General features: G+C 40.8%; 1 protein-coding gene across 3 annotated transcripts in view; it reads right to left on the reverse strand.

The window, feature by feature from the left end:
• Window positions 1-27211, reverse strand: part of PRKN (parkin RBR E3 ubiquitin protein ligase) — a 1295868-nt gene that overhangs the window by 207397 nt on the left and 1061260 nt on the right. The window lies entirely within an intron of this gene.

Raw genomic sequence — 27211 nt, forward strand, 5'->3', positions numbered from 1 at the left:
GCAAGTTGGTGCAGCCTCTTTGGAAAACAGTATGGAGATTCCTCAAGAAATTAAAAATAGAGCTTCCCTATGACCCTGCCATTGCACTATTGGGTATTTACCCCAAAGATACAGATGTCATGAAAAGAAGGGCCATCTGTACCCCAATGTTTATAGCAGCAATGGCCACGATCGCCAAACTGTGGAAAGAACCAAGATGCCCTTCAACGGACGAATGGATGTGGAAGATGTGGTCCTTATACACTATGGAGTATATTATGCCTCCATCAGAAAGGACGAATACCCAACTTTTGTAGCAACATGGATGGGTCTGGAAGAGATTATGCTGAGAGAAATAAGTCAAGCAGAGAGAGTCAATTATCATATGGTTTCACTTATTTGTGGAGCATAACAAATAGCATGGAGGACAAGGGGAGATGGAGAGGAGAAGGCAGTTGGGGGAACTTGGAAGGGGAGGTGAACCATGAGAGACTATGGACTCTGAAGAACAATCTGAGGGGTTTGAAGTGGCCAGGGGGTGGGAGGTTGGGGTACCAGGTGGTGGGTATTAGAGAGGGCACGGATTGCATGGAGCACTGGGTGTGGTGCAAAAATAATGAATACTGTTATGCTGAAAATAAATAAAAAATAAATTAAAAAAAAGTGTTCACCATGGGGTGAATGGAAAAATGAACAAAAAGGGAGTGGGACCACAGGCTGTACAACACTGTATTTTCCAAAAAAGACAATGGATTCAATGTGAACATGTTGCCGCACAAAGCTTCTATCAATGGCAACTCATTAAATTGAATTGAAAAGCACTTTTAGGGGAGCCTGGTTAAGTTGATTAAGCATCTGATTCTTGGTTTTGGCTGAGGTCATGATCTCAGGGTTGTGAGATCAAGCCCCATGTTAAGATTCTCTCTCTGCCTCTTCTGCCTTCCCTCTCTTAAAAAAAAAGAACAAGAAAAAATTTTTTTTCAGGCTTATATGGGTGGTGCCTATCACAATTTTTGTTGCCTTTAAACTATTTGTTAATATCTGCTTTTCCCACCCTGAATGCAGACTCCATGAGAACGGGGACTTGCTTACAGTCTTATCTAGGACCTGGAAACCGTGTCCAGCACAAGGGTAATACTTAATAAATATGTGCTGACTGATTAAATAAATTAAGGGGGAAAGCACTTGCCTTCTGGTTCTTGAAAACAAGAGCACTGGAAAACAGATAACTTTACAAGCCTGCGCAGAGTTCATTTAAAGACCTATGAGATAAAGTCTATTTGCCGTTGGGTCAGTTTTGTAAAATCTCAGAAATGAATTATTTCCTATTTTAAATGCAAGGTTTAATTTTTTAAACACAAAATATTAACATGCCACTACTCAAGCAAGAAAGGGTTCTTAAAATGCTCCATTTCCTACTGGCCTTGTCAAAATAAAGCATACTTTCAGTGAGGGTAGAGTTCTGTTATGAATGAAGATAGAGCCAGGTCTGCTGAATGGGCTCTGATTGGGGCCCCCCTGATGGGGAACCACTCAGACCACTGTAGAAATGTCCAAATATCTTCCTTCAGACAGCCACACGGCTGCCAAACGCTATCTGATGATTCTGTTTGTATCAAATGACCACCCGATCTCACTCTTATATTTTATGGACTGGCATCTAATTCCTTCAGTGATCAAAGATAGATTGATGTAATTCATAGTCCTGTGTTCAAGAATGAAATGTCTTCATTTTTAAACAACTCTTAGCTGTCACTATCCCTAGATGGACCCTCTGTCAGTCTAGAATTCTCTTCCGTAATGTTACCTACAGCTGGATTTCAGGCCCTGTCTCGAGACTTTGTTCAGTGACAGGGACGAGAGGACCAGAGGGCCAGCTGAAGAATTCCATTCTGATAATGAGGCATTCTTGTGGTCAGAAGGATCTTTCTAGATACAAGTTGTAGCTTTGGAGTGACAGAGATCATATCCAGTCTTTTAAAGCCTTTATTAGCCTTCTCTCTCCTGGGGCAAATACCCATTTGCCTGCAATAATATGTAATATATGTGAAAATTTATAGGAAGCATCCAGATGTTCATTTCCTTTCCCTCTATTTTTAGATTTGAGCTTGTCATTGGCAATACTCCTGTTCAAATTTGGTACTAGGGAAGTCTCCTGTTTATTCACTGTTGCCACACTCACCCATGTATTCAGATCCCCGATCAGATACTGGGGAGCCCAAGGTTGAGCTTTCATGGTGCTTGGTTCTAAGAAGACTTTGACAGACATACTCTGTATGCAAGGTCAGGGTTCTTAGATGAGAGTTCTCACACTTCCTCATTTCACCTTTGACATCACACTGGTGGGTTTCCTTCTACCCTGCTGATAAAGAGTTCTGTGATGTCCACTCTGAACTTTGGACCCAAGAGCTTGTCCTAGAATAGTTGCCTAACTTGTTGGCCCTGGGGAAAGTATAAAAACATGTCACTTGTTTGAATATTTCAAAGTTGTGTTAAGATCCCCTATTATTAATGTACTCATATCAATATGACTCTTTATCTTGATTAACAGTTGTCTTATGTAGTTGGCTGCTCCCCGTATTGGGGGCATAAATATTTACAATTGTTAGATCTTCAAAGTCATAAGTCAAACTAAAAAAATGTTAAAAAATACGTTTCACCCTTTTGACAAGTAACCCCTGTATGAAGATCTGGAAGGTGGAAATTTGGAACCCTCGCACCCCTGGGAGGTTTTGCATGACCCAGCCCCCAAGTCGCCCCTTGGCCTGTGTCTTTAGGAAGAGAGAGTCAGTTAAGAACTCAGGGCTATTTGTGCAGGAAATTCTGAAGCCCCATGTAGCTGGGAACTCAGGAAGGGCTCGGGTCCTGTGGCCTCTTGAGAGTTGAGGTGTGACTGGAGATCAAGGAAGGGCCTAGGGCAGGGCCCCTCTTGCCGACAGAAGGACTTCTTGTCAATGGCCCCTCCCCATCCCCCTTCTCTTTCACCCCCTTGTAGGATCTGACGTCGGGTCAGTACACATTCCTTCAAACTATTCTCACTGGAGCTGGAGCTTCCCTTACGTTCTTTGGCTTCTCTGTGCTCTTTGCTGCCCCTTCCCCCCGCTCCCTTCATCTAACAGGAGTCCGATATCCAGCCCATTGTAGCAGCCCTGCTTCTCTCTCCTCCAAGGCCCCCGACTGCTTCAACAGCATGCTCTCTGTTCGCCGCCAGGGGCCAGCTCGCTTGCTCCCAAGCTCCAGCGACCCCATCCAAGTGAAGACGTTCCACGGGAGCATCCCACGCCCTCCTTCATGGCTGCTTCCACGGCCCCTCGAGTAGTCGTGGTGAATCCCAGTCGGCTCTAATGAACACAGAGACCTCCCAAGGGCTCACAGTGTTTTTACTTTGTTTTCAGCTGATGGCTAAACCCGAAATCCAACTCACTGCTTGGCAGTTTCTGAGAGTCAGTCCTTCCTCATTTTGAAAAGTTAAAGAAAGTCCACCTCCCAAAGTTTGAACTCTCTTCTGCTGTCACGATTGCTCAAAGACCCCTGGAAATGCCTCTCAGGTTATATGTGGGTTCATTTGCAGACCTAACAACACTTAAAATACTTGTCTGTTCCTTATTCTGTTCTCATTTTTCTTTTTTAAAAAATCTTTTATATATTTTTTAAGTTTCTTTTCAGTGTTCCAGAATTCATTGTTTATGCACCACACCTAGTGCTCCATGCAATATAGGTTCCTCCTGAAACTGTCTGTCCTTTCCAACATGGGAAAGAAACATTCTCTTTGCTCAATAAAAAAAGGAAAGACTGGGATTAAGAAGCTTTTCTAACATTGTGCTGTCTTCTTCGTGGATGGCCTTTGCCTGTTGTTTCGTGTCCTTGACCCAACTTTAAAAAGCCTGTTTTGTTGTCTTTGGTCATTGAAATTAGAATGTCATCTCATTCTGGGCCTATCTAGACAATGCACACACAGGTTTGTGCTTTTCTCTTGTTTTCTCTACTAGTAAATCCTCACTCATCTCTCCCACCTGCTTTCTAAAAATCTGAGCTCACTGTAAAAAAAAAAAAAAAAAAAAAAGTTTGGTATTGCCTGGTTGCTATTAAAAATGAATAAGGACAGGTATTTTTACAAAAGCATATGAAGATAGGATTGAATCCTGTTTTTTTTTTTTTAAAGGATAACTTTTAAACTGGGGTTTTTACTTCAATTAATATCTATAACCAACATTTACTATCATTTGGTCCCATATAATAAGACCTTTTACAATCTAATTCAGAATCTCCTCAGGATAATGCTTTATAAAGTTGTGGATCATTTCCACAAAGTCTGACAACTGATAACTATTAAAAAAAACACAAACAAACAAACAAAAAACCTTTTGGGGGATTAATTGAAAAGTACAACTTTTTTTGGAAAGCTTGTGCTGAATTTCCTCAATTACCATGCTTCAAAGTTGAGGAAACTCATTTGGAAAATATATTCCCTTGAAAAGCATTAAGAGCCACATGAGTGTTCAATCACTATTTTTCCTTTTAATTTCCTTGCAAATCATCACGGGGCAATTGTGATATCCTTTGGGTTCAATGGAAAACCGTGAGCACCCAGGCTTGGGAGAAAAATTGAAATGGATTTCAGCTCTCTGATGTGCCACAGGCACTGGCCACATGACACAAATAATCTGGAATTCGCAGATTGCTGCTGTTTGCTGTGAAACTCTTTCAGGATTAATTTCTCTCTTGGCTATAGCTTAGAATCCCTAATGTAGGCTTGACAATTACAGTTACTTTCTATTTACCCCGTAAGTACAACTTTGGAAAGGAAACTGGCTCACGATGAAATGGCATCACAAATAAATCATGATTCAGTGTGATCAAAGACAACGCAGCACACCACTGAACAGCTACCTTCGATCACAAGCCAAAACAGGGTGGGGGCATATCTGCAGGCTGGACCCAGAGAGCGGGTGGGTGAGCTCTTTTCCACTCCGGTTAAGCCCCCCTGATCTGAGTCTCCATGTACTCCGTCGAAGGAGCCATTTCTGAATTAGACTGAGACCCCCATGTTAATCATATCCATGGAAAACTCACTATTCTACTTGACTGAGCAGCTACATCAAAATTAGCAGCAGGACTTTATACTGTCATATTTCAAAGCATTATTACTTTGATGAATAAAACCAGGCCCATCTTAATAATTCCTCTCTGCTGATAGGTTATTTATGTCTATGAGGGTTCTTCTCTGCATTCCTTTTCAATAGCCAACCTTGATGAGCCCAGGACACCCTAAACCAGTTACAAAGAATCTGGAAGGTAGTCCCCTCTCACCCAGCAATGTCACTTACAGGTACGTGTCAGAGACTCTTAACAGCCACACTGGAGTATCTGCAAGAATATTTAGGGCAACATTTCTGTAATAAGAGCAACAACAAAAGAAAACATCTGAAATGACCATCAAGAGGAGAGATGAGGCCGTCCAACAAGCACCTGCCATATATCCCCTTGTTGCCAGGCAGGCCCTCTGGGGCGCTCAGGTCATGCTGGTGGAAAAATGAAAGGACAAAAATCCCTTCTCAGAGCTTGCATTCTAAGAGGATAGACGATTGAAATAAACTATTTAAGAATAAAAAGATGAAATACCACGGGATGGTGATGAGAACTTCGTCAAAAGACAAAACAAAACTCGGAAGAGTTTCAAGGAGATAAGAACAGGCAGAATCATTTCAAATAAGGTGCTCTGAATATCTCCTGATGAGAAAATAACATTTAAGCAGGGACTTTCAGAAAGTGAATTAATAAGAATTAGTTGGGGTGAAATGTATCAAATAGACCAATTTCAAAAACATAAAGTCAAAAAAGCTGCGACAGTTCACACATAGTACGATGTCGTTTACGGGAAGTCCAGAAAATCTCTTGAACAATAAGGAGTCACACAAACACCCTAATCCATTAAGATAACACGCGTGAATGATAAACAACAAATTCAGGAGAAGGAGAGGATAAAACAGGATCACAGAAAAGGGGAGGAGCAGGCTTCCAACCCGTCTTTAACACTGGCAAAAAGAGGTTTCAAACCTAAGCAAAGAGAGTCTCTTTTAAAAATAGGACTGGGGTGGGGGCACCTGGGTGGCTCAGTGGGTTAAAGCCGCTGCCTTCGGCTCAGGTCATGATCTCAGGGTCCTGGGATCGAGCCCAGCATCGGGCTCTTTGCTCAGCAGGGAGCCTGCTTCCCCTTCTATCTCTGCCTGCTTGTGATCTCTGTCTGTCAAATAAATAAATAAAATCTTAAACAAAACAACAAAAACAATAAAATAGGGCTGGGAGGCCATGAGGGAGGAGGAACAGGCGAACGCCTTATCATGAGGACACGATGAACTTCTGGAACTTCTCTAGCCTGCTGTGGCCTTCGGCCTGGGTCATCTGCATGCACCCCTTTGCCAGGAGCCCACCCAGTTTTACCAGTTTCAACCACTTATTTGCACGTGAACCCACCCCAGTGAACCTGGTCTCAGGCTGGCACAGAGGACCTGAATGAGAACCACACTCACCACCTTCCACCTTTGTCATGTGCCCCCTCTTCATCTTCCTCAGAATGCAATTTAGGGTCCTGCCTGAATCTTGTGTCTCCCGAATCACAATTCTAATTGCCCAAATGTTTGTTTGCTTTAATTTTCAGGGAATTCTCTCTGGGTTGATGCATTCACTATAATAATTGGTACAGATAAAAGTTGACATTTCTATAACACTATGGATAAACCACTCCTCTTCGTGTTTTGTGTAAAATAACTCAATTGGTCTTGCAACAACCCGGGGAGAGAGGTACTATTCACACCAGTTTACAGACGGTGAAACAGAGACATAAAAATATTAATTAACCAGGCAGAGTTACCTGAAGTTGTGAGAACAGACACCAACAAAGCTGAGTAGTGGGTTCCTGAGTGTTCATTGTGTCCCTATGTCTCACTGCATGTTTGTAAATTTTCATGATGATAATAAACACACACACACACACACACGAAAACTTGAAGTACAAAGAGAACCTTGGAAAAAGTTGAATAAAAATTTAAAAACTTATGGACCCGATTTTACATTTATCATGAAGATACATGAACACTTAAGTTTAAAGAAGGAACACCTTCTAATATAGACACTATATTAGTAAACCTGGCTCAACTGAGCAGATTTTGTAACTTTAAAAGCTGAAAGAGCCCATAATATTATGCATTCAGTTTCTCACTTAGAAAGGAGGCAGTTACTACCCACAAAGCACACGAAGCCTCTTCTTTGGAAGTCAAAATAGGGTACATTAAACTCAGGTGTTTGTGATTTCTTAAACATACACTGGGATCGTCTGGTTCATTGGAGCTGCCGTATTTATCCAAATGTCCATTCTGATTCCGTTCCCAGGGGCAGGAGATGACCTGCCCTCCAGTGTGGAGCTGCCGAAGAACAGGACTCACTGATCAGGAGAGCCAGACAGATGGGTCTCAGGTGTTTTCATTTCACTACGACTAATAAGTGCCATCATTATGACTGGTGGGGGGTGAGTTCTAACCAAACATTGGCTCGTTCCGTGTTGAATCACTTCTGTGGGTGTGTGTCTACTGTGCATGAGGCCAGGGGCTACAGAGAGAGCAAGAGTGCATCAGGAAGGGGCTCGGCCTTCACGGGGTGTGTGCGAGAAATTCCAGGCACAGCAACAAACCATATAAACAGAGTAACAGCTGGGTGACCAAGAGCAATCAAAAGGAGGGGTTTAAAAAGAAAAAAAGAAAAGAAAAAGAAGAAGGAGAAAGAGGACCAGAGATCCGAAGGCTGGAGGTACCAGGTGTGTTTGAAAGCCGAGGGGCTGTCTGCACGCAGACGAGAACTGGACCACCTGCATTCACACAGCTCAACTACGGTGCTGAGAACCCAGACCTGACTGTTCCAGAAAAGTCCTGCCTTAGAAGATAAGCTTGTAACACAGAAAATCACTTCACTGTTTCAAGGCATTCCTGCAAATAACTTAGCACAGCTGGCTATCTGAGAAGACGTGTGCTTTAACAGGACTAGACTGCTAACCTGGGCAAAGGCTCACGTATCAGGCAAGAGTTTCCTTATCAAGCTCCCCTTCCAAAACCATGACTCACTGTGTCTACCAGTCCCCACCTTTGATGTCATGAATTTTGCCCCATTCCAGTCATCTCCCCACCTGAAAGATCTGCCTTCACCACTTAAGCCCAGATCTCTAGTCCCGATAAATCCTGGTGTCCCTTTCTAGTAAATGCTGCTTTCCTCCATTAGCAGACTTTCTGGTGGTCATTTTCGAGAACTGACACGGAATATATGACCGGGAAGAGAAAAAATGCAGTAACAGAAATTAAAAACACTGAAATTTTTTCTTATTTGTGAGTTGTTGTGTCAAAACAGCTTTTAAAAATTAGAAATTTGTTCTCAGGGTGTATATTCTTAGAATTTTGCCTACACCTCTATATTTCATGAAATTCTTGCTTTGTTATTAACCTATCTTTTAAATGCTTTTTCCCTTTAAATTTCTAAGGGTGGTGTTTTGTAATCCAGTATCCTTCCGGTTACAGATTTAATTTTGACGGTCAACTCAACACACACGAGTGACCACGGGGAGTGTGAGACTCTCAGAGTGAAAGGTGCTTCCAACCCACCAGCTCCTTGTCCTGTCACCCTCAAAAGTTCATTCCTGGTTGAAATGAGAGAATGGAAAGGGGAAACAATGGCGACCCAATTTGGGGGCCCCTTGAACATGTATTTCAATAGCTTATGGTGGTTTATTTACCCAAACGAGCATATTGATGTCTAGTTAGCAATATGGGGGAAAGAACCTGTGGGGTTAAATCACATCAAAGTGCATCCAATCAAACAGGAGACTGAAATTATGTACATCAAATCAGAAAAAGCTTCATTCAGTAGGTTACCGGTTGGGTGACCAATTACCATGGGTAAGTTAATGAGGTTTCTTTAGGGTCAAAGAATTCTGAGTGTCAGTTTATGGACTACAAGCTCGTGGAAGATTCCCTGTTTACAAACTGGAAACTTCCGATATGTATTCATTTTTGAATGCTACACTTTGTCCTAGAATGGTTCTTTAAAACAGACTTCCTCAGGACATACTGAAGCATTACTCCATTTGAGGGGATAAATATCATGAGCAATATTAAAGAAATAAATGTAATTGGATTTAAGAAATTGATACAATTCCAAAGGGGGCTTAAATTTGAGATGAAGAGAACAGTTAGGGGATAAAGTACAGTGGGGGAGGGAACAAAAAAGTTGATGTTTTTCCAAGTGCTTAACAGCGTTCTGTTTCTGACTTTTTGTATTTTAAATTTATTTCCGTAATTTCCCTGGTTGCTTTAGCACTATGATTTTTGTTTCTTTTATTCGTCTTAGTATGGGCATAATTGCATTCATTACTGAAAGGCATATTTCAAATTCTTAAAAAAACACAACAAACAATAACTTTTTTAGCACTCTAAGTGCTGCTGCTTAGACTCATCACCACTTTTATATAGTTCAGATACTTAAAGTTTGTGTGCTGGTGTGATATACATTGGAAAGAGACAAGATAAATAAAACCAAAAAACCAATTTCAAGGACAAATAACAGCTTCTGTGATGGGGGGGAAAAAAGAAAAAAAAATACTGCTTCAATTATATTGTTCATGAACTATGATTCGACTGTCTAGAGCTTTATATCTTCCTACATGAACATTAGTGATTATTTACTTAGCTAAAATGATTAAATATGAGTAGTTCTCATCTGTCAGCAGAGCTCCACCAAGGAGTCTGAGTTTGTTATTTATCTTCTGAGGTGCAGCACTCACAGGCTTCCAGCCAGGCACCCTTAAAGTGTGGGGTTAATGAGGTCTTCTAACACATTTAGCAATTTCCAGTTACCACACCAACAGCTGGCACAGACCGGGGTCCGTTCACCACCTGACAGCAACACAGCCCAAGAAAGAGCCCTTCCACATGGCTGAATCCAGCCATCTTGCCTCGTACACCTCCATAGGTGGTTTACTGACTATTTACTTCAAGCACTCGTCAATCACAAAATGAAAATGAATAGATTCTGGTGGAGTCGTGTTTCAAAGCTGACGATTATCCCGGTTAAAACCTTCAGCCATCTGCACCATCCTTTTGGAAGCTCTTAAACCCATCCATATTTACCTTCAGAACTTTCCAAGGTTGCAATAAGCTGCTCTAGTGAGAAAGCCCATCAACTGTAGCTTCACCCAGAAGGATGATGTTAGTGTACAGACATTTTCGGCTAGGTTCACAAACTGTTGGTCTCCGTTGTATGCACTGTGTTTGTGGTTTGGTTATTTGGTGGCTTCACAAATGCTCATTAACTATCATGTGCAGTAGGTACAAAAGCACAAGGAAGTCTTTTGGGGAGTGTTGAGAGAGAAGGAGCCCATGAAATCTGGAATCAGAGATGAGATGTTAGACAGAGACGATGCGTTAAAACGGAAGATGGTAAGCAAATGACAAACACGGCGGCAACCCTAGGGCTGAGTGATGGGACAAGGGTAAGCAGACTGATTTACAGACTCTGTGAACAGCATTGTGGCCAGGCTGTTAATAATGAGCAAGAGATAGGCATGTGATAGGAAGTGGGGAAAATGGAATCCAATTGATGTTGATTTAGAAGGCTGGGGTTTTGTTTGAGGACTGCAAGGAGAATTGGAGAAGTGCAGCTGTCGAACTGTGTGTTCAGAGGGTGTTGAAGGCAAGTCCGGCCACTGAATGGCAGCACACAGGAATTCCTTTCTGTGCTTCAGGCTTTGTCATGGACTCTAGGCTTCAGGATAGCTGAAGCTGGTCTATTATGCAAAATAGGTATCTAACAGCAAGAAGGAAGGCTTTGATGCACCTTCCACACTCCATCCAGGAGAAATACATGGGAGGGTTGGAAGATGAGATACTCTCAGTCACTTCTGATGCATGAAAGAAATGAATTTTCAGAAAATAGACTGCCTATAAGCAGAGGAACTTTGCCATACTTGCCTCATCTTATTGCCCAGACTACAACTGACGATGTAATTCATTAATAGTTACCTAAGGAAGAGTTAAAGCAAAATAACTCATCCTCCATAGTTTTTACTATTCATCAATATTCACAGCGTAGTTTTTAAGTAGGAAGAGAAAACCAGGGGCATATTTATGGGAGAAAGTACATACTGTGATTGGGCATACTGAAATTAACTCAGGCTCATTCACATTTAACCCATATTTATTGTCATGCACTGTTTTATGTAGTGGGGGTACAATAGTGAACAAAAGAGAAAGGCCCCTGCCCTCATGTTACTTATATTCTCAATGGGAGAGAAGACAGAAAAGAAAACAAAGCATAGAATGTCAAATTTTGATGGGTGCCATGCAAGTAATGGGCACGGCAGAGAACTATCTTATGTGGGTGGTTAGAAAACCATCCCTCAGAAGGTGCTACCTGGGGGAGAAGGATATAGGCAGAGGGCATAGAAAGCACAAGTGTGGGAGGAGGAAGTGTGTGCTGATAGGACACTGCGGGATCCAGTGGGCAGGATGGGCAAAGGAGAATAGAGTTCTAGGAAGAGAGGTCCTCCCTGCCCTCAGGCAGGGTCCTGTTAAACCATTTCTAAGGATTTGGGCTATAAATATTGATAAGATGTGAAGACACTGAAAGTTGTTTTTTTTTTTTTTTAAGATTTTATTTGTTTATTTGAGAGAGTGAGAGAGAGATCATGAGGAGAGGGGAAGGGAGAGAGAGAAGCAGACTCATCTGTCAGCACCTCTGGGAACTACCAGGCTGAGCAGGGAGCCTGAAGCAGGTCTCAATCCCAGAATCCTGAGATCATGACTTGAGCGGAAGGCAGACGCTTAACCAGCTGAGCCACCCAGGTGCCCCCACTGGAAGGTTTTAAATAGAGAAGTCACATGATCTATTTTACTTAAGAAAAAATCAGTTTGGCTATTGTGTTAAGATAGCCTGTAGTGAGTGGATTGAGGCAGAGAGCAGCTGGGAAGCTATGACCTTGTGCAAGTGAGAGAGGACAGTGGCTTGGACCAGGGTGGTGGTGGAAAGGAAGTGAAAATTGATCAGAATCCGGTTATGCTTTTAAGACAGATGATAGATTTTCTGATAGATGGCAGGTGGGAGTGAGAGGAAAGGTCATGGTCACAGATGGCTGCAAGGTTCTAGGCCTGAGCACCTGGAAGGTTAAGAATACTGTGGCTGAGATGGGGAGACTGTTGGAGGAGGTTGTTCGGGGGTGTAGTAAGTGTCCAATCAGGGTCCCATTCTGAATGTTAAATTTGAGATGCCTATTACCCATCAAAGTGTAGAGGGGACAGATAGTCAAATGTGGCACTCATGAGATTCATAATAGGGAAACACACATGTGTAGATACTGTTTAAAGCCATGACACCAGGGACCAGCCAGGGAGATTAAGGGGCAGAAGAGGTACAGGTCTGACACCAAGAACAGGCAAAGTTCCAGGATGCAGCAGAACATCTCCATCAGAATGATACTCTAAGTGGCTATTTAATGATGAGCACAGGTGTTTGTGGTATGGTGTTAAGTAAAGAAATCAGATTACAAACCAGCATGCATATGATGATTCCAGTTTGGTAAAGCGATTACATATGCATCGGAAAAGCACTGGAAGACCACACGCTACTATACTCACAGTGATTTTCACTTAGTGGAAGAAATGAAGGTCATAATTACTTTCTTATTTCTGCTTATATATGTTTAGTCACTCCAATTGTTGAGACTTATGCCAGATAAAGGGAAAAACAGGAACATTGCAATACGTGGAGATTTCTATTGAAAATTCTCAAGTTTTGCTTAAACAGAGGGTATACACTATACTACCTTCTTGTCTTAATTTGCTTAAACAGATTGTCACAGGGGATACTCAGCTTTTGGTGGAGACCGCACTAGCTTTGAGTTCCAATACACATATGCCCCTGGTCTGCCAAGTCAAGCTGCTCTATCTGGCTTTCTTCTGTGGCTTGGACAACAGACATGCTCTGACCCACCAGCCATCCTCACCAAGCATTCCCTGTCCCCCAATCTGCTGAAAGGAACCCATTTTCTCCCAAGTGAAGCCTGGGGGGCATCTAATAGTCTCTGAAATCCGCATATACTTGTTGAAGCTACTTTGGGGGGTGGTCTCCAGCAGTATTGGAGACAGGCAAGGTTCTTGTTCTCATGGGGCTACCAGAGACTTTGGGTCTGGGTATCAAGACTCTCTTTCCACTAGCACATCCTGACCTTGACAACTAGATCAGGATAAGCTCATTATACATTTCTTCCTTTAAAACATATACATATAAAATGGAGTATTATTTAGCCACAAAAAGGAGGAAATTCTGCCATTTGCAACAACATGTTGGACCCTTAGGGCATTATGCTAAGTGAGATAAGTCAGACAGAGACAAATAATGCATGATATCATATGTGGAATCTGAAAAAAATAAAAAAACAAAAACCAAACCACAACCTGTCAAACAACAATGATGACAAAACCCTGAACTCATAGACACAGAGAAGAGATTGGCAGTTTCCAGAGGTGGGCATTAAGGAGTGGGAGAAATGGGTGAACAGGGTCAAAAGGTACAAACTTACAGTTATAAAATAAATACGTCCTGGTGATGTATTGCATAGCATGTGACTACAGTTAACAATACTGTATTGTATATTTGAAATTTGCCTAAAGAGTAGAACTTACAAGTTCTCTTCTCATCACAAGAAAATATTCGATATTACATATGATGATGTCTGTTAACTAGACTTGTGATCATTTCACTATATATATACAAATACCAAGCATTACATTGTACATCTGAAACTAATATTATATGTCAATTATATCTCGATTCAAAAACTATGAGGGTGATGTCAAGATTCAAGAGCCAACAGAGAAGCTCACAGTGGCAGAAAACAGAGTAATTTAACACCAATAAAAATAAGAACAATAAGAAGATATTTGCAAATGACAGTACAGACAAAAGGTTGATATCCAGGATCTATATAGAACTCCTCAAACTCAACACACACAAAACAGACAATCATATAAAAAAATGCGCAGAAGATATGGAGAGACACTTCTCCAATGAAGACATACAAATGGTTATCAGACACATGAAAAAATGCTCATCATCACTAGCCATCAGGGAGATTCAAATTAAAACCACATTGAGATACCACCTTACACCAGTCAGAATGGCCAAAATTAGCAAGACAGGAAACAACAAGGTTGGAGGGGATGTGGAGAAAGGGGAACCTTCTTACACTATTGGTGGGAATGCAAGTTGGTGCAGCCATTTTGGAGAACAGTTTGGAGATTCCTCGAGAAATTAAAAATAGAGTTTCCCTATGACCCTGCAATTGCACTACTGGGTATTTACCCCAAAGATACAGATGTAGTGAAAAGAGGGGCCATCTGTACCCCAATGTTTATAGCAGCAATGGCCATGGTCGCCAAACTATGGAAAGAACCAAGATGCCCTTCAATAGATGAATGGATAAGGAAGATGTGGTCCACATACACTATGGAGTATTAAGCCTCCATCAGAAAGGATGAATACCCAACTTTTGTAGCAACATGGACAGGACTGGAAGAGATTATGCTGAGTGAAATAAGCCAATCAGAGAGAGTCAATTATCATATGGTTTCACTTATTTGTGGAGCATAACAAAGAGCATGGAGGACAAGGGGAGATAGAGAGGAGAAGGGAGTTGAGGGAAATTGGAACACTATGGACTCTGAAAAACAATCTGAGGGTTTTGAAGGGGCAGGGGGTGGGAGGTTAGGGGAACCAGGTGGTGGGTATTAGAGAGGGCACGGATTGCATGGAGCAATGGGTGTGGTGCAAAAAAACAATGAATACTGTTAGGCTGAAAATAAATAAAAAAAAGAACAAGAATATATTTAAATGCATCATATTGAAATTCATGAGATCTTAAGTTTTTTTTTTTATTATTAAATCTCATCTTTCACCTTTGGAGATACTAGGAAAACAATTTACTATCCTTAAAACTAGTAAATACAAGGGAGAAAAATCAGGCATTTAGTCTGTCATTTAACATATAAATTGTACCTCCAAGTAACCAAATAGTTGAGGAAGGAAGATTCCTTTCAATTAAACTACCTTAGCTATTAAATTATAAAAAAGGAATGTTAGAATTAATGTAATATAAATAACTCATAAAACCCAGTGAAATCAGTAATAATCATCAATGGCTACTATTCCCACAAAGATGGACAAAAGACATCTCTGCTTCCTGATAGAAGAACATAATATTAGTTTTTGAAGATTCCTATAAAAATGAAAATCTCTCACTTAGATCAAACTTTGATAGAAATACTAATTTAAAGGTAATACAGGGAACAGGATTACTTAACACCAGTGGTTCTTAAAGTGTGGTGCCCAGACCAGCACCATCAGCAGCATCTGGGAGCTCATCAGAAATGCAGATTCTCAGGCCCAGCCCCAAACTGACTGAATCAGAAACAATGGGGGAAGGTCCAGCAATCTGCATTTTCACAAGCCCTCCCGGTGATATTACATGCATGCTACGTTTGCAAACCACCTACTTATACAACACTTTTAGGGGTAACAGGAAAATTCAAAATATGGGTAAACTCTAAGGTAAATGGCACAGTTTCTTCAACAAAGGCATTGCAAGAATTTAAAGATAGAGAGAGACACGGAGACCCATTAGATATGCCACCAAATGCAATGTGTGAACTTCTTTGGGCTCTTGGTTTGAAAAGTAAAATGGTCATCATGTTTGAGTGGTGGGTACGCAGAGTCTCCCTGCATTATCATTCTTCCTACTTTCCATGTGGAGAAGCTTCTAGGATGAAGAGGTTTTAAAAGAAGAACACCGGGGAGAGAACATCTTAATTTTATATATCTAAGGTCTTTCCATGCAGAGGTGGTCTGGCATGTGCCTTGAGTCTTGAGCATCATGTACTCTCTGGCCAGGTGCTCAAACTTCTCTCACTCTTACAGAGACTTTCCTCTCCCTGACCATCATTAGATTCAAAAGCTCTGCAACTAGGACTCACATTTTGGTGTACGGAGTCACCTGAATCTACTATTTCCATTTTCTCAGCTATTCGTATCCTCTACATTCTACCCATTTTGTTATTCAGTGGTTCTCCAGAACTCAAGGGAGAGGGACAATCTGGGAGGCAAGAGCTGTGAAAGATGGATAAGGGATCCTGGGTAATGTGGACATATCCATACCCCTGGGGAGACATGGGGTCCACTGCATGGGGATACTGCCTTTGGGGTTGGGGGGCTTGGATCTTTGAGGGAAGGGCTGTGTGGACCAAAAAAGCCCTTAGGACATTTAGGTATGTCTTCCCTCCATCTTCTGTGGCTGGGGTTAGGACAGAGGAGGGGCCTGACAGCCATGGGCATGGGCGCATCCATCCATCAGTAGTTACTGCGCAGAGCTAAGGAAACATATCTCAAGGAAACAGTCTCCTCCTCTGGTTGCTCCTGGAAGCCTTCACTCACCTGCATTTGAATATACCCACATTCTGTCTATTTGTATTACACGCTCCTGAGATGAGGAAAGGAGTTTCTGACGTGACTGTGCCGGCCTCCAGACATTACCCAATGTAGAATGCGGTCACATGGCAACATCATATTTGTCTATGGTTTTTGACTAAGTATCAAGTCCTTTAGAACCAAGGATGCTCTGGCTCACAGAAAAAAGGTGTTTGTGTTTGTGTGTATATGTGTTTTAAGATTTCATTTATCTTACTTGAGAGAGAGAGGGAAAGAGAGAGAGAGAGAGAGAGCACAGAGTAAGAAATAGAGTCCCAGCTGAGCAGAGAGCTCGATGCGGGGCTTGATCCCAGAACCCCCAGGATCTTGACCTGAGCCAAAGGCAAACTCTTAACCAACTGAGCCACCCAAGCACCCCAGAAAATAACTATTAGGAGGGACACTTTAAAAGGCAGAACTTGCAGTGATAACCCAGTTCTTTTAATGATCTATCTTCTTTTATAATAGAAATATTCCCATATGAGAAAAGTAGCTCTCTTGTTAAAATATCAAGATGATCACAGAGCAATTTAGAACCTCCTAAACTGAAAGCATTCCTTTGAAGATCGATACATTACAATGTCAGGTAAACTAAACGTGATCTAAATTGTAAAGGACTGGATCTGTATACTTGTATTAAAATTACAATAAAGTCAACCAGATCTAAGTGTTGTGAACATACAAGTTGAGTTGAGAGCTCTGTCTTCGACTTGGGTCCACACCTACCTCAGGTTGGGGTGGGCTCAACAGCTATATTGGGAGAGTTGGCCCCAACCATACCTGACACCAGGACAAAGATTGTGGAACATCTTGGTGGCCAAAGGCTACATTCCAACTAACATCTTTCTACTTAGATGCCTTATTTCAAAACACAAACAGTGACTCTGTGAGGTCTTGAAAATCTTCAACCAAAATAGAGTCTTGGTTTACTGATGAATTCTGTGATGACAAACAATAGAATGTACTAGAAAGCATGATGTCTTTTCTATTTGACTTTTGCCTTTTGTTTGGCAATATGATATTACTCTAAGTGCAAAGGGCATGGGTTATATCTAGTTCCTTGAATATGCACAGCATTGTTATATCTTCATTAAAATTTTCAGGGTAAATGAGAAAAATATCTACACAGATACATAGGACAAATGGTGTTACGCTGTTCTAAAAAGAGAATTTTTAAGACCAAAAAAATCCATCTTAGGACAAAAAATTAAGAAGAAAATTGGCTTGCATAATGTCTCAGTGCTATCAGGGATATGGCAACAAAGTCTATGCATTTTTCTTTTCTTATAAGTGTTGGTGTTAGATTATCATTTCCAGAGAGTTTCTCCCTGTTTAGAAGAGGAGATGATTAATGTTTATAATTCTCTGTGTTTTTAAAGCATTTTCCAAAGTGAAAACATGAACATAGTAAATTATTAAAATAGCAGAGGAAGTGAAAAGTAGCAATTCCACCACCAAGAGATGGTCACCATTAATATTTTTATCAATATTCTTCTAGATAACGCTCTTACTGTATACACATGCACATGTTAAACATACAGCATCATGAAATTCTGTATCTTGTTCTTTTTAACCTGAGAATACGAATGAACATCATTTTATGCCAAATAATACAAACAGACATCATCATTTTTCACAGCTGCTCACCTGTCCATTATATGCATATCCCTTAACCAAATCGTGAGGGATGAGATATGTGTCAGTGCATCACTTGTATGTGTATATTTGCAACCATTCAGATGACCAAGTAGGATACATTTCCCAAAGTGCAATCGCTGCTGGTAAGGTGTTATTGCATTCAACATTTTGATAGCTCCTGCTAAAATCCTTGTCAGAATGTGTCTACAAGCTTGCATTCCCCAATAGCACTGAGGCCAATTTCTCCCACCTTCCCAGGATCCTGGGGACCGGCTGATGCATCACCATCCGCTCCTCCCTCCTCTGTTGTATACACATTCATCTCTTTCTTTCCGAGGTGAAGCTTGGCACCACTCCACAAGGAGAGAAATGAGGACAGTTTTTGCATTTCACCTTAATCAGATCAAATTAGGACAGGTGGCAACCCTGCAGGCAACATAATTATGAAAAATGTGTGTGCTCGATACAGGCTATCCTTCCAGCTTCCCAATCAAATAGGACACCAGAGCCCAACCTTTCCACTTTTAGCTGGTGAATCACGAAGCAGTCACCCACATGCTCCGGATATGACGGTGCTATAAAATCTGAGATTAAATATAGTCTAAAAAGCCTATTTTGTAAGATTAGCTAATTTAACATAATAATAGATTCTCTATTAAAATGTTTACATGCCAAGAAGGGAGAGAAAAAAAAAAAAAAAGGAAAAAATAAACCAACCAAACTTTCTGGCTGGCTTAGTATTGTTTCCCTAACTCTCTGCCATCTGTACAAGAAACAAGGTGGAGGGGTCCCTGGTCTTATTGAAAGAGAACAGACGTTCTATCCAATGGAAAATGTGCAACGGATGTCTACGTACATGGGTTTGAGACAAACTGAAGCTGGTTACACAACTCCCGTCTATACTAGGGGGATTCTGCACCCAGCTTCACACAGGATATTGCTTCTCAGAAGACACCCCCAGCACCACAATAATAAATGTTATATTGAAACCGCTCAGCAACAATGGCAGTACGAGTCTCTGTGCAGTGATTTTTCAGCATGTCAGAATTACACTATCACACCATGGAAACAAATTAAACAGCACCAGCCCGACTGCTGGGATTGCTTTATTAGCAATGCAGTGTTATTTCATAAAGAATGCATTGCTTCGGGTCTGTCAGGGAAGGTCAACAATGGCTTTTCCATTTGTGTGAAGCCCAATTTATGATCTGGAGTAGAACCAAAGAGAACATTTCTGAATCCAACTCCTCTCCTTCCCGACATTTACATTGGGAGGAATAATAAAATAATAATAATAATAAAACCTATTATTTATTCTTTCCAGTTTATCTGTAGCCCACATTCCTTCCAGGCTGGCATTTGGGAGGAAGCCCCAAAGTGTGAGTTAAGCACTTATACTCTCTTTCGGATGCACACAAGATCCATTAGATGCTTGCTGATCGCTCAGAGAAAACACAGTCTACAAGATACAATCTGGAAAAGAAGGTTTTGTTGATATATTAGATTCATATAAATGAGCTTCGGATTTCTTGTATTTGCAAAAAATATCATTCCACTGGCTTACTAGAGCATCATAGCTTTTTGTGATGGATGGCTGAGTCTTGCTTTGGAAATGACTACAGTTATGTCAGAATAACTCCCAATAAAGAATGATCAGTATTAGTAGATGAGCTCTTAGGAAACAGAAGTCAATTCTCTTTTGCAGATAGATATGCTCTACCAAAAAAAGAGAAATTAAAACCCAAGATTCTACTTGGAAGCCAAAAATAGAGTCTGCTCACTTGCCTCCCGAATTTTGTGCCTGTATCAATGAGGTGTTAAAATTCATCCAAACCCTGGCTAATTTTTCTGAATTCCAAATATCGAACCTGGAATGGAAAGTTTGTCTCAGCAGACTGTCAATTAAATAGGTATTGAATTATAGCCCAGATCATCTAAGAATTTTTTTGTTCCAGATATGGACATAAGGATACCGACAACACTGCAAGACACCATGGGATGGTCGTGTTTCTGGGTTTGCAGCAGGAGGCTGGGTAGACATTTGGCCCTTCCCTTGCAATCCTGAAGCCAGGCTAAGGAGGTGGTTCTGCTCAATGCCCCAAAGCTGGCTCTGGCTATAACTCTGAAGCTGCAACATAGAGGAAGTCATCCAAGCCAGGCACACACCTGAAATCTCAGTGACGCTTTCTCTTGGTTCCCTGACTTGCCCATTAAAAAAAAAAAAAAAAAAAAAAAAAAAAGTTCTTATTTTCTATAATGGCAGATTAGTAAGGAAGGAGCCCTTCCAATGTTTCCCTTACATACAATCCCATGCCTCATGTGCATCGTGGGTTTTTACCACAATATTGTCATAGCAAAACAGAAGTTACTAGAACTTGAGGGGAACTGAGCTTTGGTTTTTTCCCCAAGTGCTGTGTTCTTGTCCATCTTTGCTCCGGCACCCTGATGACTTGCTTGCACAGGAAAAGCAATCACCCTAGTCCTCGTGGAGCAAGAGCTTGCTCCATCCTAATACCTTAAGCTCCATTTCTAAAGGATTTTTTTTTTTTTTAAGTATAAGGACTGAAATCTAACTCTTTAGCTCTCCTTTCTCACACTGCTATTTCCACCGGGAGAACATTTCCCTCTGGGGCATCTGAGTAGACCGTCCCGGCATCCTTCTTGCCGACAAAGCATCCTTTTGTTCTATATTCTCTAGATATGAAATTTTAGAGAACACAAGACATCTTTCTCATTGTTCTCTGTAACAGACAAATATAACTCCTGAAATTAAATCTAAATTCGCCCTCATAGCGCCTTCTACAGAATGTCTCTGGAGAATCAGTTCAGCTGGCCTTTCTGCAAAGTGCCTCATATGTCCTGAGGATTGATCCCCACAAAGCCTACAGTCCCCAGAGTGCTTAACGCCTTGGCCTCCTGGATCTGGAGCAACAATTACCAATTATGAAAAAAATGGTCTCCACAGCCCGGATAGTATAATACAGGCTCGCAAACTGCACGTAATGAGGTTGCTGTCTCCTTTCAAAGGCAGTGATTTAAATTTATAGGCGGGGCCAATGGGTTAATTTCCTCTGCCTCATTCCCTACCCTCACCACTGTGGAAGGGCCTGAAGATCGCTCTGCCATCAGAGCTAATCCAAATCAGTTTATAAAAACACTCTCAGATTAACAAATCAATGATACTTACACACCACAAAATTGGTTACCACTTAAAGGCTTTATTCTGACTAGATTTATAGCCTGCATAAATCCCATTCTCCTGTAATTTAGATGGAAGACAAGAGGCATCTTTGCTGTCTGCTCCCAGCAGTGTGGCCAAACGGGAGAGTCATTCTTCCTTACTGATGGACCAGAGCCCGTGTTTAAAAGCTACGGAAAGTAGGGAGCCTGGGTGGCTCAGTGGGTTAAGCCGCTGACTTCAGCTCAGGTCATGATCTCAGGATCCTGGGATCGAGTCCCGCATCGGGCTCTCTGCTCAGCAGGGAGCCTGCTTCCTCCTCTCTCTCTCTACCTGCCTCTCTGCCTACTTGTGATCTCTCTCTCTGTCAAATAAATGAATAAAATCTTTAAAAAAAAAAAAGCTACGGAAAGCAAGCGATGAGAATTCATCCATCAATTCCTAAATTTCCACTCAAAGAGAGTTTAGGAAACTTTCAGGAGGCAGTATAGAGATGCCAGTAATTTACTTAAAAATTAAGGCATCATTAGATATCTGTGTAATGGAGCTCACTGCAGAACCAAAAATCAAGATTTGTTTCACTTTTTGAACTCTAAAACAAAACAAAACCCCTTTCAAATAAAAATTACTCCACTGAGTACTTTAAAATTCATGCTATTCCAAAATCAAATTTTTTTAAAAGATGTTTATAATACACAAAGCACACTGCATGTAACCTAATTTGAGTGTCAGATGCTAGCGATACAATCTATTAAGCTCATAAAATCTCCTTATTTCAGTCATTGGTGACAATGACGCCTAATGTTTCTGGAAGTATATAATATTGTAGTCTGAAGCCAGGATTTTTTAATTTAAAACTCCAAGTAAAATTTAGTTCTTGCGACTGGTCTACAAATATTATGTAAGCATTAGTAAGATTGCATCGGTAGAGAGTTAATTATTTTTTAGATTAAAAATTTATTTACTTTATGGGCATTGACATTAAGCATGTTATGTAGATATTTTAATCCATCCTGTGACTCAGTAAATAAAAGGAGATGAAGCTGCTTCGGGGTAATTTGCAATAAACAAGGCAATTTCTCGATGTTGTTGTTGGTGCTTTAATAGAGGGAAGGGTGGTGAGGGGAAAAAGTGCAAAGAAATATAATTCCTGGGTGGCAGGCTGGACACTGCCCTAAGTGTGCACCTTAAAGGCCTATCATCCTGATTTCTGTGGGCCACAAATTTGGTGCTTTGCTTCCCAGTGATCAGAGCCAAGAGGATACCATAATCCCTATAAAATAAAACCAAAGAAGTGCTTAGAGGAGGCACAGACCTTCCTCTGGCACAAGCCCAGGGCTCTCAGGCTGAGCAAATAAAACAACAGGATGCTTCCGTTACATGTGAATTTTAGAAAAACAAGGACTGCTTTTTTTTTTCTTTTTAGTATAAGTATGTCCCAGATATTTTCTTTTATCTGAAATTCAAATTTAACTGGGCATCCTGGATTTTATCTGGCAACCTTATTGAGCCATAACTTAGATACACTTGCAGCATAGAGTTTTATAGCTTAGCTTGATTTCTTATAGGATGCCCATCCTAAGGGGAAGTGGTATATTTCCTAGGAATAAAAGTTTCCAATTTCTATAGCATCCAGGTAGAGTATATGGTATGTCATCAAGTAATCTGCTTCTGAAATAGAACCAGAGGGTCTAGAGGAAGTAAACATAAAAGCAAAAGTGGGGTAAGGGCGGATCCAGCGCCCTGCGGGGGGAGACCTGCTGGTATCCTTCAAGAGTCAGCCTGCTGCAGAAGGTCCATATCACAGCAAGCTTTCTCTAAATTCTTTTCCTTAAAAGATTTTATATATTTAATTGAGAGAGAGAGAGAGAGCACAGAGGGAAGGAGGAGAGGCAAAGGGAGAAGCAGGCTCCCTGCTCAGCGGGGCTCAATCTCAGGACCCTGGCATCAGGACCTGAGATGAAGGCAGAGGCTTAACCAACTAAGCCACCCAGGTGTCCAGGTTTCTCTCAATTCTTCTCTCACTAGACTATTCTAAAGACTGTGTCAGGGGGAAAACAAAGTTGATTTCAGATAAATCCAATGTATAAGCCAGCATTGGGCAAAAAATCCATTTTAGGCAGTATGATCTGTATTTCAATAGTAGAAGTTTGAAAGGAAATATGGAATTTTTTCTCTCAAATAGCTTGTCAGTTTTTGATCTTCCATTTCAGGAAGAAGATTCATGGCCTTAGTTCTCAAAAGTTTTGACACATTGAGAAGACAAAGCTATGTAGAAGTCATGTTACTTATGTACTTAATTGCTAAAGATTTTGCTTCTTAGAGATAACAGCCTGCAGATTTTTAGGATTTATTTCATTTATATGTTTTAAGTAAAGATCATGTATATTTAAGGTATATAACATGATTTGATGTACATTCATTCACATAGGGAAATGATGACTGTGTCGAGCAAATTATTTTATCATCTCCTCACAGTTACCACTTTTTTGTTTTGTTGTTATGAGAGCACCCAAGATTTATTCTTTAAGCACATTTCCGGTGTTTAATACATTCCTACTAGCTACAGTCGTCATGTGTACACATGAGATCTCTAGACCTATTCATCCTGCATAACTGCAACCTCGTACCAACCTCTCCCCTGCTCCCCCACTTCTGTACCCTCCACAACCGTATTCTACCTTCTTACTGTCTGCTTCTACGGGTTCAACTTTATTATTACTAGTTTTTAATGATTCCATATGTGAGTGAGATCATACAGTATTTGTCTTTCTCTGTCTGGCTTATCTCACTTAGCATAATGTTTTCCAGTTTCGTCCCTGTTGTTGCAAATGCCCAGATTTCCTTCTTTCTCATGACTCAATCATACGTATAGCACAGCACACCTTATTTATTCATTCATTCATTGACAAACGCTCGGGTTATTTCCATATCATGGCCACTGTGAGTAATGCTACACTGCACATGGCGGGGATAGAGACCTCTTTGTGATATCTGCAGATATTTTTGTCTGATTTTCAGACATTGATAAGTCACTCTCTTATTTACTTGTGCATATGTTTTCTTTTTTTTCCCCAAGGATTTTATTTATTTATTTGTGTGAGAGAGAGATGTATATGTTTTCTGTTGAAATTTTTTAAAAATACAAACTTTATGGGGCGCCTACGTGGCTCACTTGGTTAAGCAGCTGCTCAATGTATGATCTCAGGGTCCTGTGATTGGGCTCCGTGTCAGGCTCCCTGCTCAGCAGGGAGTCTGCTTCTCCTTCTCCCTCTGCCCCTCCACCTGCTTGTGCTCTCTCTCTCTCAAAAATAAGTAAATAGGGGCGCCTGAGTGGCTCAGTGGGTTAAAGCCTCTGCCTTCGGCTCAGGTCATGATCCCAGGGTCCTGGGATCGAGCCCCACATCGGGCTCTCTTCTCAGCGGGGAGCCTGCTTCCCTCTCTCTCTGCCTGCCTCTCTGCCTACTTGTGTCTGCTATTACTGTCTGTCCAATGGATAAATAAAATCTTTAAAAAAAATAAGTAAATAAAATCTTAAATACAAGTTTATTGTAGATGATTAATTTCTGAAAGTTGAGTGTGATTTAATCAAGCTGCATTTTATGTCTAATTAAATAAACATCCTAACATTGCCTTTTCCATGGAGATACCCAGGTGCCAGCACTTTCACCAAGTGGTCCAAATGAACCCCGTCAGCAACGGGACACCCTACTGCAAGTGCTGACTGATACGATATACTGGGAAGTGCATAGTATCACTCCCATGACCCTTTTGCCAAAAATGGGCAGCTTGAGTCCAAACATGTAGAAATGTCAGACAAATGCAAATTGGGGGATATTCTACAAAATAACTTGTTGAAAGTGTGACTGTCATGAAAGGCACAGAAGGGTTGAGGTTGTAGGGGACTAAAGAAATGCAGTGGTTAAGGCAACACGTGAGCAGGAAGGTACATCCTTGAACAAATCTGAAATCTGAATAAGGTCTGCGTATTAGAGAAGGATGTGGTATCACTGCTAATATCCTGATTTTGACCATTGTACTGTGGTTTTGTAGTGGACTACCTTTGTGATGAGGAAGCATATTCTGAAGTCTTTAGAGGTAAATGGGCATCAAGCTGGCAAATAGTTCAGAATAATATATATATATATATGGACATAGGTATATGGCTAAGAGGGAAACATGGTAACTGTTAACATCTGGGTATCTAGCTGAAGAATGCCTAAAAATTCTTTCTCCTACTCTTGCAACATTCCTCAAAGTCTGAAATTATGTCAAAATAAAATGTTAAAAAACAAAAACAAAAACATTTCCTTTGGCCGAAAGTAACCTGATATCATTAGGGGAGAAGTCTGCTTATTTTGAAGTTTACTGGGCCCGAAGAAAATGATAGTCAAATGTCCCAGCCAATTATATGCCACATGAATCCATCCTCACAGTCTCCCCGAGGGGAGGACATGGTAGGGGAGAGGATACACAGAATGGGTCCCCAGGCTCTACAGTTCTCAGAATGAGTACTGAACGTTTCAGTGTTTTGTTTTGGTTTTTTGTTTGGTTGTTTGCTTTTGTCTTTTATAGTTGAGAAAGCTTGAGTTTCTATAATATCCACATCCACAGATAATCTGGACTATATATAATCAAGTTTGTGCAGTATAAAAGCATGCTTCAAAGATGTAAGGGTAAAGCTAGTTCTTTCTTTTCTGATTGCACGGAATCTAACTGACTACCATCATGGTAGACTAAAATGGCACACGAAGTCAGATAAATCTCCAATACCTGTGTACAACCTATTCCATGTTATTTTCTTCCAGCCATAAAATATTCTAATGGAGAACAAAGACAGGAGTGATGCTTTTTTGTTTGTTTGTTTGTTTTTTGTTACCTGATTCTTTATACTATAGTTAAAAAGAAATAACAGGAGCAAAATGGAGTCACTTGTGCTAAGCCCCAACAAGACTTTATACCTAAACTCACTGTAAGCTTCAGCCTCTGCCAAGAGTGGAATTTTTAAACCAACAGTCAGAATTTCTTAATTAGCACTAGTGAGGTCTTCTGCCCAATATGACCCCCTGCCCCTCCTCCTAAGGGAGGATGACCCCTCCTCAAACTATCCTTTCTTTAGTTTGGCTAATAATTTCCCCATCCAATAACATTGCAGTGAATAAAATCTTCCCATTTTGTACAGCTCTTCAGAGCTCCCTTTTATTTGCCAGATGAAATGCTGCCTGATTCATAAATCTTTAAGTAAAGCCAATTAGATCTTTAAATTTACTTAGGTGAATTTTGTTTTTAACACACAACAGAGTAAACCCCTTTTTTTCCAAAAGAATATTGAATTATGCATTAAAAAATAAAAAGGATCAAAGCCTTGCCTTTACATTGAGGTAATGTTCTGTGATTGTCCTATGCAGGATTATTTTGGACATGCAGAAACTAATTTTTACTTTAGACTGAGGACTAAGATATAAGGAAGGAATACATTAATTTTGAATAGCCCCATTGTGAATTTGTTAAGTTTCAACATTGTCTCATGCTCATATAGTGGGACTAGTAATAGAATAAAACTGATACAGAAAGAATATTAATATTATGCAATACTTGATTGTTCATTTATTCCTTCAACAAATAACACTGAACAACTACTAATGCCTGGAACCAGTCTAGATATGTGGACTAAAGCTGCTTAAGACAAAGTCCCTGTCCTGAATTTGCATTCTACTAGGTGCTCTCAAAATACAGAAGTAAACAAATGAAAGGAAAAGCAAACTTTTCAGGTAAGGCTAAATGCTACAGAGAAGGATAAAGCTGGGAATCTGTTGGGGAGAGGGGAGGGACAGGAATGTCTCCAAAGCTTCCCTAAGGAGG

The sequence above is a fragment of the Mustela nigripes genome, chromosome 5 (genome assembly GCF_022355385.1).
Source record: "Mustela nigripes isolate SB6536 chromosome 5, MUSNIG.SB6536, whole genome shotgun sequence".
NCBI classification, from domain to species: Eukaryota; Metazoa; Chordata; class Mammalia; order Carnivora; family Mustelidae; genus Mustela; species Mustela nigripes.